Source organism: Leuresthes tenuis, unplaced genomic scaffold, assembly GCF_036924035.1.
Source record: "Leuresthes tenuis unplaced genomic scaffold, fLeuTen1.0.hap1 SCAF_10, whole genome shotgun sequence".
Taxonomy (NCBI): domain Eukaryota; kingdom Metazoa; phylum Chordata; class Actinopteri; order Atheriniformes; family Atherinopsidae; genus Leuresthes; species Leuresthes tenuis.
Genome location: NW_027325364.1, coordinates 26,204,822 through 26,222,793, shown reverse-complemented (window position 1 = coordinate 26,222,793; position 17,972 = coordinate 26,204,822). Strand labels below are relative to the sequence as shown.

The window sequence follows — 17,972 nt, the reverse complement described above, 5'->3', positions numbered from 1 at the left end:
ACCATAATTTGTAAAAACCGGGGAAGAAAAGGCTCGAAAGCCCGACTATACACCATCAAAAGCGGGAGCAGAGGGGTTCAGCTGCAAGAAGGTCTGAATGTCCATCAATAATTGCTAGAAAACATGAAAGAAACTTTTCGAAAATCAAACCGCACATGATCATAAGTGGGATAGGAGGTGTTCAGCTGCAAGGTGTGAATGTCCACCCATAATTCCTGAAAAATGGGCAAAAAAAAGGTGTGAATGCCCAACCATACATCATCAAAAGCAGGAGTGGAAGTGTTCGGTTACAAGAAGGTGTGAACGTCCAACCAAAATATGTAAAAAGAAGTTAAGAAAAGGTTCGAATATCCAACCAAACATAATCAAAAGCGGGAGCAGAGCTGTTCGACTGCAAGTAGGTGTGAATGTCAGATCATAATTTGCAAAAAGCTGATGAGAAAGGGTGAGAATGCCCGACTATACATCATCAAATGCGGGAGCGGAGTTGTTCGGCTGTGAGTAGGTGTGAATCTCCAACCGTAATTGCTGAAAAATGTGTTAGAAAAGGTAAGAATGCCGGTCCATACATCATCAAAAGCGAGAGAGGTTGTGTTCGACTGCAAGTAGGTGTGAATGTCCAGCCATAATTACTCACAAACGGGTAAGAAAAGGTAGTAGCCAGACCATATATGATCAAAACAGGGAGCGGAGGTGGTTCAGCTGCAAGAAGGTTTGAATGTCAAACTAAAGTTCAAATATATTAAGAAAAGCAGGAGGAGAGGTCTTCGGATGAGAGTGGTTGAAAATTTCCAACCATAATGTATAAAATGCGGTGAAAAAAAAGGTGTGATAGAACACTAAAAGGTGGAGCGGAAGTGTTCGGCTGCAAGAAGGTGTGAGTGTCCGACTATATTTGGTGAAAAGCAGGTGAAGCAAGGTCTGAATGCCCAACCTTACATCATCAAAAGCAAGATCAGAGTTGTTTGGCTGCAAGAAGGCCATAGTTTGCCAAAAGCGGGTAAGGTGCGAATGTCCGACTAAATATCAACAAAATTTGGGGCGGAGGTCTTCGGATGCAAGTGGGTGTGAATATCCCACCATACAAGTATGGTGGAGAGGAAGCTGTGAATAGCCGACCATAGTTTGGAAAAAGCGGGTAAGAAAAGGTTTGAATGCCCGAACATACACCATCAAAAGAGGGAGCGGAGGTGTTCCGCTGTACGAAGGTGTGAATGTCCAACCATACTTGGTAAAAAGCGGGTAAGAAAAGGTTAATATACCCGACTGTACACAATCAATAGCGGGAGCGGATGTGTTCGGCTACAAGAAGGTGTGACAGTCCGACCATGGTTTGTAAAAAGCAGGTAAGAAAAGGTGCGAATGTCCGACAATGTATGATCAAAAGAGAGAGCGGAGGTTTTCGGATACACGAAAGTTTGAATGTCCTACCATAGTTTGTAAATAGCGGGTAAGAAAAGGTTCGAATGCCTGACTATACACCATAAAAAGCGGGAGCGGAGGTGTTCCGCTGTAAGACGGTGTGAATGTCCGACCATAGTTGGTAAAAAGCGGGTAAGAAAAGGTTAAAATACCCGACTGTACAAAATCAATAGCGGGAGCGGAGTTGTTCGGCTACAAGAAGGTGTGAAAGTCCGACCATGGTTTGTAAAAAGCAGTTAAGAAAAGGTTCGAATATCCAACCAAACATAATCAAAAGCGGGAGCAGAGCTGTTCGACTGCAAGTAGGTGTGAATGTCCAGCCATAATTACTCACAAACGGGGGAAGAAAAGGTAGTATTGCCAGACCATACATGATCAAAACAGGGAGCGGAGGTTCAGCTGCAAGGTGTGAATGTCTGACTATAGTTTGTAAAAAGCGGGTAAGACAAGGTGCGAATGCCCGACAATGTATGATCAAAAGAGAGAGCGGAGGTGTTCGGCTGCAAGGTCTGAATGTCCAACCATAATTTGTAAAAACCGGGTAAGAAAAGGCTCGAAAGCCCAACTATACATCATCAAAAGCGGGAGCGGAGGTGTTCAGCTGCAAGAAGGTTTGAATGTCAAACTAAAGTTCAAATATATTAAGAAAAGCAGGAGGAGAGGTCTTCGGATGAGAGTGGTTGAAAATTTCCAACCATAATGTATAAAATGCGGTGAAAAAAAAGGTGTGATAGAACACTAAAAGGTGGAGCGGAAGTGTTCGGCTGCAAGAAGGTGTGAGTGTCCGACTATATTTGGTGAAAAGCAGGTGAAGCAAGGTCTGAATGCCCAACCTTACATCATCAAAAGCAAGATCAGAGTTGTTTGGCTGCAAGAAGGCCATAGTTTGCCAAAAGCGGGTAAGGTGCGAATGTCCGACTAAATATCAACAAAATTTGGGGCGGAGGTCTTCGGATGCAAGTGGGTGTGAATATCCCACCATACAAGTATGGTGGAGAGGAAGCTGTGAATAGCCGACCATAGTTTGGAAAAAGCGGGTAAGAAAAGGTTTGAATGCCCGAACATACACCATCAAAAGAGGGAGCGGAGGTGTTCCGCTGTACGAAGGTGTGAATGTCCAACCATACTTGGTAAAAAGCGGGTAAGAAAAGGTTAATATACCCGACTGTACACAATCAATAGCGGGAGCGGATGTGTTCGGCTACAAGAAGGTGTGACAGTCCGACCATGGTTTGTAAAAAGCGGGTAAGAAAAGGTGCGAATGTCCGACAATGTATGATCAAAAGAGAGAGCGGAGGTTTTCGGATACACGAAAGTTTGAATGTCCTACCATAGTTTGTAAATAGCGGGTAAGAAAAGGTTCGAATGCCTGACTATACACCATAAAAAGCGGGAGCGGAGGTGTTCCGCTGTAAGACGGTGTGAATGTCCGACCATAGTTGGTAAAAAGCGGGTAAGAAAAGGTTAAAATACCCGACTGTACAAAATCAATAGCGGGAGCGGAGTTGTTCGGCTACAAGAAGGTGTGAAAGTCCGACCATGGTTTGTAAAAAGCAGTTAAGAAAAGGTTCGAATATCCAACCAAACATAATCAAAAGCGGGAGCAGAGCTGTTCGACTGCAAGTAGGTGTGAATGTCCAGCCATAATTACTCACAAACGGGGGAAGAAAAGGTAGTATTGCCAGACCATACATGATCAAAACAGGGAGCGGAGGTTCAGCTGCAAGGTGTGAATGTCTGACTATAGTTTGTAAAAAGCGGGTAAGACAAGGTGCGAATGCCCGACAATGTATGATCAAAAGAGAGAGCGGAGGTGTTCGGCTGCAAGGTCTGAATGTCCAACCATAATTTGTAAAAACCGGGTAAGAAAAGGCTCGAAAGCCCAACTATACATCATCAAAAGCGGGAGCGGAGGTGTTCAGCTTCAAGAAGGTGTGAATGTTCGACTAAAGTTTGTAAAAAGCTGGTAAGACAAGGAGCGATGTCCCGACATTGTATGATCAAAAGCGGGAATGGAGGTGTCCAGCTGTGAGTAGGTGTGAATGTCCGACCATAATTGCTGAAAAATGTGTAAGAAAAATGTGTAAGAATACTGGACCATACATCATCAAAAGCTGGAGAGGTGGTGTTCGGCTGCAAGAAGGTGTGAAAGTCCGACAATGGTTTGTAAAAAGCGGGTAACAAAAGGTTCGAATGCCCAAATATACATCATCAAAAGCGGAAGCGGAGGTGTTCGGATGCAAGAAGGTGTGAACGTCCGACCAAAGTTTGTAAAAAGCAGTAAAAAGCGAGAAAAAGCTTTTCGTGAGTTCTGCATGATTTGGGATTTTGCTTATAAAATGCATTACTTCACTCAAACTATGTTAAAACTGAATTGTCCTTCATATTTACCATGTCTAGAAAGATTTAAACAAAAAAACAACGTTGTACTTTGCAGTAAAAGAAAGAGCAAATCTAAAGTTTCAGGAATCCGAGTATAAGCCTGCTTTCATGAGTTCTGCACGATTTCGGATTTTGCTATAAAATGAATTGCTTTGCTCAAACCAAGTTAAAACTGCTTTGTCCTTCCATATTCATCAATGTCTAGATCGACTTCAACAAAGAAAAACATTGGACTTTGCAGTAGAAGAAGTTGAAATCCATCTACACATTGATAAATATGAAGGACAAAGCAGTTCCCACTTGCCCATAAGAAAATAAGCTTATTCTCGGATTCCTGATCGTTCAGTTTTGCTCTTTCTTCTACTGCAAAATACAATGTTGTTCTTTGTTGAAGTCGATCTAGACATTGATAAATATGAATGAAAAAGCAGTTTTAACTTGGTTTGAGTGAATGAATTCATTTTATACATAAAATCCGAAATCGTGCAGAACTCATGAAAATAAGCTTATTCTCGGATTCCTAAAACTTTTGATTGGCTCTTTCTTTTACTGCAAAGTACAACGTTTTTTTTGTTTAAATCTATCGAGACATTGATAAATATGAAGGTAAAAGCCGTTTTAACATAGTTTGAGTGAAGGAATTGATTTTATAGATAAAATCCCAAATCATGCAGAACTCCTCAAAAGGGGCGTATGGCTTAATCACAAGTGTGGCTCTTTCTCATTCAGGGTAGTATGAGGAAGTTTATGCTTGAAATATATGTAGAAATGGGTACATATGAAGGACAAAGCAGTGTTAACTTAGTTTGAGTGAAGGAATTCATTTTATACATAAAATCCCAAATCATGCAGAACGTATGAAAAGAAGCTTATTCTCGGATTCCTGATCCTTCAGTTTTGCTCTTTCTTCTACTGCAAAATACAATGTTGTTCTTTGTTGAAGTCGATCTAGACATTGATAAATATGAAGGAAAAAGCAGTTTTAACTTGGTTTGAGTGAATGAATTCATTTTATACATAAAATCCGAAATCGTGAAGAACTCATGAAAATAAGCTTATTCTCGGATTCCTAAAACTTTTGATTTGCTCTTTCTTTTATTGCAAAGTACAACGTTGTTTTTTTGTTTAAATCTATCGAGACATTGATAAATATGAAGGTAAAAGCCGTTTTAACATAGTTTGAGTGAAGGAATTAATTTTATAGATAAAATCCCAAACCATGCAGAACTCCTCAAAAGGGGCGTATGGCTTAATCACAAGTGTGGCTCTTTCTCATTCAGGGTAATATGAGGAAGTTTATGCTTGAAATATATGTAGAAATGGGTACATATGAAGGACAAAGCAGTGTTAACTTAGTTTGCGTGAAGGAATTCATTTTATACATAAAATCCAAAATCGTGCAGAACTCATGAAAATAAGCTTATTCTCGGATTCCTAAAACTTTTGATTTGCACTTTCTTTTACTGCAAAGTACAACGTTGTTTTTTGTTGAAATCTATCTAGACATTGATAAATACCAGCCGAAACTCTGCTGCCGCTTTTGATAATTTATGGTTGGGCATTCTTACCTTTTCTTACCCGCTTTTTACAAATTATGATCTTACATTCACACCTACTTGCAGTCGAACACCTTCTCATCCACTTATGATCATGTGCGGTTGGGCTTTCGCACCTTTACTTACCCATTTTTCAGTAATTATGGGTGGACATTCAGACCTTCTTGCAGCCGAAAACCTCCGCTCCTCTTTTGATCATACATTGTCGGGCATTCACACCTTGTCTTACCCGCTTTTTACAAACTTTAGTCGGACATTCAAACCTTCTTGCAGCTGAACCACCTCCGCTCCCTGTTTTGATCATATATGGTCTGGCAATAGTACCTTTTCTTACCCGTTTGTGAGTAATTATGGCTGGACATTCACACCTACTTGCAGCCGAACACAACCTCTCCCGCTTTTGATGATATATGGTCCGGCATTCTTACCTTTTCTAACACATTTTTCAGCAATTATGGTCGGACATTCACACCTACTCACAGACGAACACCTCCGCTCCCACATTTGATAGTGTATAGTCGGGCATTCTCACCCTTTCTCAACAGCTTTTTGCAAATTATGATCTGATATTCACACCTACTTGCAGTCGAACAGCTCTGCTCCCGCTTTTGATTATGTTTGGTTGGATATTCAAACCTTTTCTTAACTGCTTTTTACAAACTTTGGTCGGACGTTCACACCTTCTTGCAGCCGAACACCTCCGCTTCCGCTTTTGATGGTATATATTCGGGTATTCGAACCTTCTCTTACCCGCTTTTTACAAACCATGGTTGGACTTTCATACCTTCTTGTAGCTGAACAACTCCACTCCTGCTTTTGATGATTTATGGTTGGACATTCGCATCTTTTCCTACCCATTTTTCAGTAATTATGGGTGGATATTCACACCTTCTTGCAGCTGAACACCTCCTCTCCCGCTAATTATCATGTAAGGTTTGATATTCGAAAATTTTCTTTCATGTTTTAAAGCAATTATTAATGGACATTCACACCTACTTGCAGCCGAACACCACCTCTCCCGCTTTTGATGATGTATGGACCGGCATTCTTACCTTTTCTAACACATTTTTCAGCAATTATGGTTGGAGAATCACACCTACTCACAGCCGAACAACTCCGCTACCGCATTTGATGGTGTATAGTCGGGATTTCTCACCCTTTCTCATCAGCTTTTTGCAAATTATTCTCTGACATTCACACCTACTTGCAGTCGAACAGCTCTGCTCCCGCTTTTGATTATGTTTGGTTAGATATTAGAACCTTTTCTTAACTGCTTTTTCACAAACTTTGGTCGGACGTTCACACCTTCTTGCAGCCGAACACCTACGCTTCCGGTTTTGATAGTGTATATTCGGGCATACGAACCTTTTCTTACCCGCTTTTTACAAACCATGGTCGGACTTTCACACCTTCTCTTAGCTGAACAATTCCGCTCCCTCTTTTGATTGTGTACAGTTGGGTATTTTAACCTTTTCTTACCCGCTTTTTACCAACTATGATCGGACATTCACACCGTCTTACAGCGGAACACCTCCGCTACCTCTTTTGATGGTGTATGTTCGGGCATTTGAACCTTTTCTTACCCGCTTTTTAAAACCAGGGTTGGACTTTCACACCTTTTAGTAGCCGAACAACTCCGCTCCCGCTATTGATTGTGTACAGTCGGGTATTTTAACCTTTGCTTATCCGCTTTTTACCAACTATGGTCGGACATTCACACCTTCTTACAGCGGAACACCTCCGCTCCCTCTTTTGATGGTGTATGTTTGGGCATTCGAACCTTTTCTTACCCGCTTTTTACAAACTATGGTCGGACATTCAAACCTTCTTGTAGCCGAACACATCCACTCGTGCATTTGATGATGTATGGTTGGGAATTCGCACCTTTTCTTACCCATTTTTCAGTAATTATGGGTGGACATTCACACCTTCTTGCAGCTGAACACCTCCTCTCCCGCTTATTATCATGTGCGGTTTGATATTCGAAAATTCTCTTTCATGTTTTCTAGCAATTATTGATGGACATTCAGACCTTCTTGCAGCTGAACACCTCCGCTCCAGCTTTTGATGGTGTATAGTCGGGCTTTCGAGCCTTTTCTTCCCCGGTTTTTACAAATTATGGTTGGACATTCAGACCTTCTTTCAGCCGAAAACCTCCGCTCCCTCTTTTGATCATACATTGTCGGGCATTCGCACCTTTTCTTACCCGCTTTTTACAAACTTTAGTCGGACATTAACACCTTCTTGCAGCTTAACCACCTCCGCTCCCTGTTTTGATCATGTATGGTCTGGCAATACTACCTTTTCTTACCCATTTGTGAGTAATTATGGCTGGACATTCACACCTACTTGCAGCCGAACACCACCTCTCCCGCTTTTGATGATGTATGGACCGGCATTCTTACCTTTTCTAACACATTTTTCAGCAATTAAGGTTGGAGATTCACACCTACTCACAGCCGAACACCTCCGCTCCCGCATTTGATGATGTATATTCTGGCATACGAACCTGTTCTTACCCGCTTTTTACAAACCATGGTCGGACTTTCACACCTTCTTGTAGCTGAACAACTCCGTTCCCTCTTTTGATTGTGTACAGTCGGGCATACAAACCTGTTCTTACCCGCTTTTTACAAACTATGGTCGGACATTCAAACCTTCTTGTAGCCGAACACATCCACTCCTGCTTTTGATGATGTATGGTTGGGTATTCGCACCTTTTCTTACCCATTTTTCAGTAATTATGGGTGGATATTCACACCTTCTTGCAGCGGAACACCTCCTCTCCCGCTTATGATTATGTGCGGTTTGATATTCGAAAATTTTCTTTCATGTTTTATAGCAATTATTGATGGACATTCATACCTTCTTGAAGCCGAACACATCCACTCCTGCTTTTGATGATGTATGGTTGGGCATTCGAACCTACTTGTTGCCCGTTTTTCATTAATTATGGGTGGACATTCATACCTTGTCGCAGCCAAACACCTCCGCTCCCTGTTTTGATCATGTATGTTTTGACATTCGCACCTTTTCTCACCTGCTTTTTACTATTGTCGGCCAATCACAGCTTCCTCTCCACGATACTTGTATGGTAGGAAATTCTCACCCACTCTCATCCGAAGACCTCTCCTCCCGCTTTTGTTAATATTTAGTCGGGCATTCGAACCTTTTCTTTCCCACTTTTTACAAATTATGGTCGAACATTCACACCTACTTGCAGCTGAATACTTCCGCTCCACCTTTTAGTGATGTATGGTTGGCATTTGCACCTTTTGTTACCCTCTTTTTATACTGATTGCTGAAGATTAAGTTGTTCTTTCTCAAACTACAATTTTTTTTTAATTATTGAAACTTGATTTGAAGTGGATAAATAAGGAGGACAAACAGTTTTAAGTCACGCTGATAGAAGAAATTAATTTTATAGCAAAATCTGTATTTCGTCATATGTCGAGAGATGCTTATTGCTGAAGAAGTTCTTTCTCATTCTACAAAGTACAACGTTGTTTATCGTTGAAACTTGATTAGACATGAATAAATATGAAGGACAAAGCAGTCTTAACTTGGTTTGAGTTAATGAATTCGTTTTATAGGAGAATCCGAATTCGTGCTTATTTTCGGATTCCTGAAGAATGAGTCTGGTTCTTTCTCATAATACAAAGTTTGTTGTGTATTGTTGAAACTTCATCAGAAGTGAAGAAATAAATGAATGCCTATCAACAAATGTGGGATCTAAACTCTACTGCTTCCTCTAAAATAATTTCTTTTCTCAATTCAGAAATGTGTGTGTGTAAGTCACAACACCCGTGACACCAAAACGGCTTTCTTTTCTCTCTTTTCTCTACACTCTGCACTATGAGCACACACACCAAATCAGAAAGGCTTTTTTCTCTCTTTTCTACATTATGGACTGTGGGGACACAAAACCGCTCTCTCTTTTTTTTTTTGATTGTGTGCCAGGGCGTTGTCTCACGTATTAGATTATGCTTAAGATACGAATGGGTTTATCAGTCACATCAGAATCCATACATACTGATCCTCCCGTAATAAAATGGTCGGATCTTATCAAACACACTTTGTTTCTTGTGACAATCAAGTCAGCGAAACAGCGTATACACGTCAAGACACTGAATCAAGTTTGCCACAAGAACTCATAAGTTTGGCAGTATTGCTCTGCCGTCAGCAATCATACATCCATTTTATTTTCGTGAGACGTGCAGGCACCTGTTCATCTACTGTTCTATCACTATGAATTAGTTTATCTATTATCAATAAGGATACTTCTACAACTACTATCAAAGTATGTCCAGACTTCTTACGTTGTCAGTTGCTATATATGAATAAGTGGGTAGCTACTGACAAGCATTAAGCATGTCACACAGCCCAAACATATAACATTTCAGGACACACCACACAGTTAACAACCACAGTGAAGCGTGTCAAAGCCCAAACATGTAACATTCAACAGGACACTTACACAACATATTCAAATCAAACAGTCAGACAACATACAAGAACATATACCCCAGCCGGCATTGCTCCCTGCCTATTTTCCTACAGCTCACTATGTGTGCGCACACCTTTATTCACAAACTCTTCAACTTATACTCTTTTACCGAAGCTGCTACAGCTCGATTGTAACAGATTAGCGGTTTAGCAGTTTTAATTTAGTTTGAGTGAAGGAATTCATTTTATAGCAAAATCCGAAATCGTGAAGAACTCATGAAAGTAAGCTTATTCTCGGATTCCTGAAACTTTAGATTTGCTATTTCTTTTACTGCAAAGTACAACGTTGGTTTTTTTGTTTAAATCTTTCAAGACATGGTAAATATGAAGGACAAAGCAGTTTTAACATAGTTTGAGTGAAGGAATTCATTTTATTGATAAAATCCCAAGAGTCTGCTGAGAAAAGAGAGTGAATGCGAAGTAGACTTTAACACGGCTCTGGGAGCGAGCCGAGTGCGGGCTAACCGGGAGAATTGCTTGAAAGAAACGCGACACCGAATGAGCGGTCAGAACAAAGCCTCAATACGGTGTTCCCGTTGTGTTTTTGTTGCTGCCGCTGTTTGCTTTTTCACAAGAACGCACCTTTTGAGGGGGGGCCTGGGGGGGCCTGGGGGGGCCTGGGTGATGGTGGGTCTCAGGCCCGGGCTGCTGCGACTGGTGTGACCGGGTGGTTTGTTTGTTTGTTTTTTGTTGTTGTTTGTTTGTTTTTTGTAGAGGTCCTCCGGAGTGGGGTTGGGTTGAGTGGGGTGGGGCGGGATGGGTACCTTCTGGGGGTACAGTAGCTCCCAGAATATGGTCGCTGCAGGCCCCGAGCCTGGTGGACATCAGGCCCTCCTGTCCTGTGTTGGCTCCCTTTTAAAAAGTACAGAACTTAGAACAGGTCTAGTCCCTGGCTTTCGGCAGAACTGTCTTCTTTACTTTTTTTTTTTTTCCCCTTATCGTGTTCAGCATTATGGCAGCAGAATTGTAGTCTGAATACCTTTGATGCCAAACAGATTTGCTTTGCCAAGGGAAGTTTTATAAATGTAAAGCTCCCCTTGATGCCCATTTATTTATTTCTGTTTACAATATATGACATGTAATAGAACTGAACCGGACCGGGGGACAAGGAAAGAAGAAGAGGAAAGAAGAGAAAAACAGAACATACATCGCATACAACACAGCTGTGGATATAGATGACCTGAGACGACATGATAATACATCAACTGCTTAGCGACCATGCTACTGGACTAATGAATGTGGTTGTGTGTGTGTGAGAACATGCAACACCCATGGCACAGGACCTACATGATAACCGTGCTTAGTTATGAGTGTATAAGCGTACAGGGCCACAATCCACAGCCCCCCCAAGCAATCAGAAGCAGGCAGAGAGGGCCACAAGACCCAGGCCACCAGCAGCCCCCACAGAGCACAGAACCCAGGAAGCCCACCGCAGGGGCAACCACGCATCCACCCAGAAGACTGCAGAGGAAGCCCCCGGAAAGAGCCCCCATAAGCATAGGGCAGAGGCCCTCCGGGAGCCAGGGGCAACAGCCCACCGACGTCGCCAGGCCCCAGCCGCCCAGACATGGGCCGTGCACTGGATCCGGGCCCCAGGAGCCCGAGCGCCCCCAAACCCCCCGACAGAGGCCCCACCCAATACCCAGGAGGGCCAAGCGCCCCAGACAGCCACACAGTGGGTCAGCGCCTGCCCCAGCACCCCTGGCCAAGTGCCCTGGGAGTCAAGACGTGCCCACAGGTGGTTGAAGTCGCGAGCAGCGGAGAGAGGCCACGCCGCCCCCCCCATCGGGAGAAGCACAGGCAGGCCAGGCGACAGCAAGTCCAAGATCCAGGCCCAATCATTACCACACACACTTTAATGTCCCATACATCCACACGTCCTCCCTCCCTCGACTCCGCTGGGGTGTAGTGCAGCGGGCACACCAGGGGGCCAGCAGCCCCCCAGCCACCACAGACCCCAAACCAGCAGAACAATTAATTAATCCTCCTGGCCCCTCCCGCCCCGAGCAGCAACCAGGAAGCAGGGGTGTGCGAAGAAGACCCCTCCCCTCACCCTTCTGGCTCTTCAATATTTTCTAATAGTGAGCAATTAAAATTGAGGGGCAGCCAAACTTGTAGAACTGGGAGCGTGGCCCTCTGGGCAGCCTACATACCCAAAGAGCCCCGCCCACCAGATGCCACTCAGTGTAACCACCCCCCAAGACCTAATGTGTGTGTGTGAGTGTGTTTGATAAGTAGTAATGTCTAAGGTGTAATTAAAACAGGGGTGGGAACTGCAGAGTGCAACTACTGCAGAGTCCACTACACCCCACCGAACACACACGCCCCCAAAACCCTTCATGTGTGAGTGTGTGCTGTGTACAGGAGCCAGAAGGGAGAGGGGTATGGGGATATACACTGGGGGCAGCCAGGGACTGGCTGCAATAGGCATCCCCGCTACCAGGGAGCCAACACAGGACAGGAGGGCCTGATGTCCACCAGGCTCGGGGCCTGCAGCGACCATATTCTGGGAGCTACTGTACCCCCAGAAGGTACCCATCCCGCCCCACCCCACTCAACCCAACCCCACTCCGGAGGACCTCTACAAAAAACAAACAAACAACAACAAAAAACAAACAAACAAACCACCCGGTCACACCAGTCGCAGCAGCCCGGGCCTGAGACCCACCATCACCCAGGCCCCCCCAGGCCCCCCCTCAACAGGTGCGCTCTTGTGAAAAAGCAAACAGCGGCAGCAACAAAAACACAACGGGAACACCGTATTGAGGCTTTGTTCTGACCGCTCATTTGGTATGGCGTTTCTTTCAAGCAATTCTCCCGGTTAGCCGACACTCGGCTCGCTCCCATAGCCGGGTTAAAGTCTACTTCGCATTCACTCTCTTTTCTCAGCAGACTAAAAGAAAGTTTCATCTTGGGCTCCCTGAAACTTGCATCCTGCACCGCTGTTTGCTTTTTCACAAGAGTAGAGAAGAACGCACCGTTCCCAGCGGCACTGCAGTACGGGGTCAATGCTTGGAGTGAACGGAGCAAGCTACTTTTTCAACTCCTATTGCTAAAAATCCATTTAATATGTAGTCCTCGTATAGAGGACATATCAGATATTAAACTGATAAGAACAGATACTACACTTGATCTTAGCCAAAAGGCCGAGAAGCGACAACTGTCCACTGGTTCACGTCCGAGGGCCCTTCCTGGCACAATGCGCACTTGTCCGCTAACACCCCTGTTCTTTTTATGGCCATAGGTAGCCAGAGTGTCACTTTGCACCTCCGCCCACCCGCTGCACTGAGCACTCTTCAGCCCTTTTAAATGGTATAACTTTGCACTCCCGCACGCTCCAGCAAGCACCATTCAAGCAACAACTTTGCACTCCAGCTTCGAACATCGGCACAGTCGCAACAAGTAAGGCGACTCTACTCAGAGAAGTCACTCTGCACAGTAACAAGATTTCTTTTGCACAGACAGAAAGGGCTTCACCCGCAAAGGTAAAGCCTGCCAAAAATAGAAACAACTCATTAGTGCTGCTCTCCACAGAAGTCTTTAGTAAAAGGTGAAAGACTTGTACGTTATGAAGAGAAACCAGAGTACGATTATCCGTCACTGCGGGAGCAGGGCATCAGGCTAGTTGGCATAGCCACCTTCCCCATGGTGAGCTTTGCTTGGTTGAAACGCTTGCTCCCCCCCCCCCCCCCCCCCCTTGCTCCTCGGCTGACCAAGTAGGAACAATCGGGCCCTATTCGATGGCTGCCTTGTCTTTTACTCTGTGCAAAAGACAAGGCAGCAACAAAAACACCACGGGAAAACCGTATTGAGGCTTTGTTCTGACCGCTCATTCGGTGTCGCGTTTCTTTCAAGCAATTCTCCCGGTTAGCCCGCACTCGGCTCGCTCCCAGAGCCGTGTTAAAGTCTACTTCGCATTCACTCTCTTTTCTCAGCAGACTCTTGGGATTTTATCAATAAAATGAATTCCTTCACTCAAACTATGTTAAAACTGCTTTGTCCTTCATATTTACCATGTCTTGAAAGATTTAAACAAAAAAACCAACGTTGTACTTTGCAGTAAAAGAAATAGCAAATCTAAAGTTTCAGGAATCCGAGAATAAGCTTACTTTCATGAGTTCTTCACGATTTCGGATTTTGCTATAAAATGAATTCCTTCACTCAAACTAAATTAAAACTGCTAAACCGCTAATCTGTTACATGTAAGGCAGATGTCAAATTCACCGAATTAGGATTATTCGGTATTCGGCCAATCGAGCTGTAGCAGCTTCGGTAAAAGAGTATAAGTTGAAGAGTTTGTGAATAAAGGTGTGCGCACACATAGTGAGCTGTAGGAAAATAGGCAGGGAGCAATGCCGGCTGGGGTATATGTTCTTGTATGTTGTCTGACTGTTTGATTTGAATGTGTTGTGTAAGTGTCCTGTTGAATGTTATATGTTTGGGCTTTGACACGCTTCACTGTGGTTGTTAACTGTGTGGTGTGTCCTGAAATGTTATATGTTTGGGCTGTGTGACATGCATAATGCTTGTCAGTAGCTACCCACTTATTCATATATAGCAACTGACAACGTAAGAAGTCCGGACATACTTTGATAGAGTAGTTGTAGAAGTATCCTTATTGATAATAGATAAACTAATTCATAGTGATAGAACAGTAGATGAACAGGTGCCTGCACATGTCTCACGAAAATAAAATGGATGTATGATTGCTGACGGCAGAGCAATACTGCCAAACTTATGAGTTCTTGTGGCAAACTTGATTCAGTGTCTTGACGTGTATACGCTGTTTCGCTGACTTGATTGTCACAAGAAACAAAGTGTGTTTGATAAGATCCGACCATTTTATTACGGGAGGATCAGTATGTATGGATTCTGATGTGACTGATAAACCCATTCGTATCTTAAGCACAATCTAATACGTGAGACAACGCCCTGGCACACGATAACAAAAAAAAGAGAGAGCGGTTTTGTGTCCCCACAGTCCATAATGTAGAAAAGAGAGAGAAAAGCCTTTCTGATTTGGTGTGTGTGCTCATAGTGCAGAGTGTAGAGAAAAGAAAGCCGTTTTGGTGTCACGGGTGTTGTGACTTACACACACACATTTCTAAATTGAGAAAGGAAATTATTTTAGAGGAAGCACTAGAGTTTAGATCCCATATTTGTTGATAGGCATTCATTTATTTCTTCAATTCTGATAAAAATGATAAGACTGACCTAAAGAATTGGAGGCCCATCACACTTTTAAACTTTGACTGTAAACTTTTTTGCAAGGTTTTAACGACACGGATGTCCTCTGTTTTAGAGGAGGTAATTCACCCAGACCAGGCTTGTGCCATCTCAGAGAGACAACTCACCGACAGCCTCGTACTGATTCGAGACATCATTGATTACGCTAGAGACAGAAACACCCGGCTTGTCATCTTAAATTTAGACTTTGAAAAAGCTTTTGATCGGGTCTCGCATCAATATCTCTTTCAGGTGTTGCAGCCATCGAATAGGGCCCGATTGTTCCTACTTGGTGAGATTTGCTTGGTTGAGACGCTTGATCCTCCCCCTTGCTCCTCGGCTGACCAAGTAGGAACAATCGGGCCCTATTCGATGGCTGCCTTGTCTTTTACTCTGTGCAAAAGACAAGGCAGCCACAAACACCACGGGAACACCGTATTGAGGCTTTGTTCTGACCACTCATTCGGTGTCGCGTTTCTTTCAAGCAATTCTCCCGGTTAGCCCACACTCGGCTCGCTCCCAGAGCTGTGTTAAAGTCTACTTCGCATTCACTCTCTTTTCTCAGCAGATTAAAAGAAAGTTTCATCTTGGGCTCCCTGAAACTTCCATCCTGCACCGCTGTTTGCTTTTTCACAAGAGCAGAGAAGAGCGCACCGTTCCCAGCGGCACTGCAGTACTGGGTCGATGCTTGGAGTGAACGGAGCAAGCTTCTTTTTCAACTCCTATTCTTAAAAATCCATTTAATATGTAGTCCTCGTATAGAGGACATATTAAACTGATAAGAACAGATACTATACTTGATCTTAGCCAAAAGGCCGAGAAGCGATAACTGTCCACTGTTTCAGGTCCGAGGGCCCTTGCTGGCACAATGCGCACTTGTAGCAGTGTTCTTTTTATGGCCATAGGTGGCCAGAGTGTCACGTTGCACCTCCGCCCACCCGCTGCACTGAGCACTCTTCAGCCCTTTTAAATGGTATAACTTTGCACTCCCGCATGCTCCAGCAAGCACCATTCAAGCAACAACTTTGCACTCCAGCTTCGAACATCGGCACAATCGCAACAAGTAAGGCGACTCTACTCAGAGAAGTCACTCTGCACAGTAACAAGATTTCTTTAACACAGACAGAAAGGGCTTCACCCGCAAAGGTAAAGCCTGCCAAAAATAGAAACAACTCATTAGTGCTGCTCTCCACGAAAGTCTTTAGTAAAAGGCGAAAGACTTGTATGTTATGAAGAGAAACCAGAGTACGATTGTCCGTCACTGCGGGAGCAGGGCATCAGGCTAGTTGCCATAGCCACCTTCCCCATGGTGAGCGTTGCTTGGTTGAAACGCTTGCCCCTGTGCAATCGACAAGGCAGCAACAAAAACACCACGGGAACACCGTATTGAGGCTTTGTTCTGACCGCTCATTCGGTGTTGCGTTTCTTTCAAGCAATTCTCCCGGTTAGCCCACACTCGGCTCGCTCCCAGAGCCGTGTTAAAGTCTATTTCGCATTCACTCTCTTTTCTCAGCAGACTCTTGGGATTTTATCTATAAAATGAATTCCTTCACTCAAACTATGTTAAAACTGCTTTGTCCTTCATATTTACCATGTCTAGAAAGATTTAAACAAAAAAAAAACAACGTTGTACTTTGCAGTAAAAGAAAGAGCAAATCTAAAGTTTCAGGAATCCGAGAATAAGCTTACTTTCATGAGTTCTTCACGATTTCGGATTTTGCTATAAAATGAATTCCTTCACTCAAACTAAATTAAAACTGCTAAACCGCTAATCTGTTACATGTAAGGCAGATGTCAAATTCACCGAAATAGGATCTAAGGGTATTCGGCCAATCGAGCTGTAGCAGCTTTGGTAAAAGAGTATAAGTTGAAGAGTTTGTGAATAAAGGTGTGCGCACACATAGTGTGCTGTACGAAAATAGGCAGGGAGCAATGCCGGCTGGGGTATATGTTCTTGTATGTTGTCTGACTGTTTGATTTGAATGTGTTGTGTAAGTGTCCTGTTGAATGTTACATGTTTGGGCTTTGACACTTCACGGTGGTTGTTAACTGTGTGGTGTGTCCTGAAATGTTATATGTTTGGGCTGTGTGACATGCTTAATGCTTGTCAGTAGCTACCCACTTATTCATATATAGCAACTGACAACATAAGAAGTCTGGACATACTTTGATAGTAGTTGTAGAAGTATCCTTATTGATAATAGATAAACTAATTCATAGTGATAGAACAGTAGATGAACAGGTGCCTGCACATGTCTCATGAAAATAAAATGGGTGTATGATTGCTGACGGCAGAACAATACTGCCAAACTTATGAGTTCTTGTGGCAAACTTGATTCAGTGTCTTGACGTGTATACGCTGTTTCGCTGACTTGATTGTCACAAGAAACAAAGTGTGTTTGATAAGATCCGACCATTTTATTACGGGAGGATCAGTATGTATGGATTCTGATGTGACTGATAAACCCATTCGTATCGTAAGTATAATCTAATACGTGAGACAACGCCCTGGCACACAATCAAAAAAAAAAAGAGAGAGCGGTTTTGTGTCCCCACAGTCCATAATGTAGAAAAGAGAGCAAAAAGCCTTTCTGATTTGGTGTGTGTTCTCACAGTGCAGAGTGTAGAGAAAAGAGAGAAAAGAAAGCCGTTTTGGTGTCACGGGTGTTGTAACTTACACACACACATTTCTGAATTGAGAAAGGAAATTATTTTAGAGGAAGCACTAGAGTTTAGATCCCACATTTGTTGATAGGCATTCATTTATTTCTTCACTTCTGATGAAGTTTCAACAATAAACAACAAACTTTGTATTATGAGAAAGAACCAGACTCATTCTTCAGGAATCCGAAAATAAGCTCTATTTTACGAGTTATGCAC

General features: G+C 43.4%; 4 non-coding genes across 4 annotated transcripts; all 4 read right to left on the bottom strand.

The window, feature by feature from the left end:
• Nucleotides 1-12,833: 12,833 nt before the first annotated feature.
• LOC140317001 (U2 spliceosomal RNA) lies at nucleotides 12,834-13,024 on the bottom strand. The gene has a single exon (XR_011917356.1). It is a non-coding gene; the product is annotated as a U2 spliceosomal RNA (small nuclear RNA).
• Nucleotides 13,025-13,340: 316 nt separating this feature from the next.
• LOC140317398 (U5 spliceosomal RNA) lies at nucleotides 13,341-13,454 on the bottom strand. Its single transcript, XR_011917716.1, has one exon. It is a non-coding gene; the product is annotated as a U5 spliceosomal RNA (small nuclear RNA).
• Nucleotides 13,455-15,735: 2,281 nt separating this feature from the next.
• LOC140317104 (U2 spliceosomal RNA) lies at nucleotides 15,736-15,919 on the bottom strand. The gene has a single exon (XR_011917451.1). It is a non-coding gene; the product is annotated as a U2 spliceosomal RNA (small nuclear RNA).
• Nucleotides 15,920-16,227: 308 nt separating this feature from the next.
• On the bottom strand, nucleotides 16,228-16,341 carry LOC140317324 (U5 spliceosomal RNA). Its single transcript, XR_011917648.1, has one exon. It is a non-coding gene; the product is annotated as a U5 spliceosomal RNA (small nuclear RNA).
• Nucleotides 16,342-17,972: the final 1,631 nt, after the last annotated feature.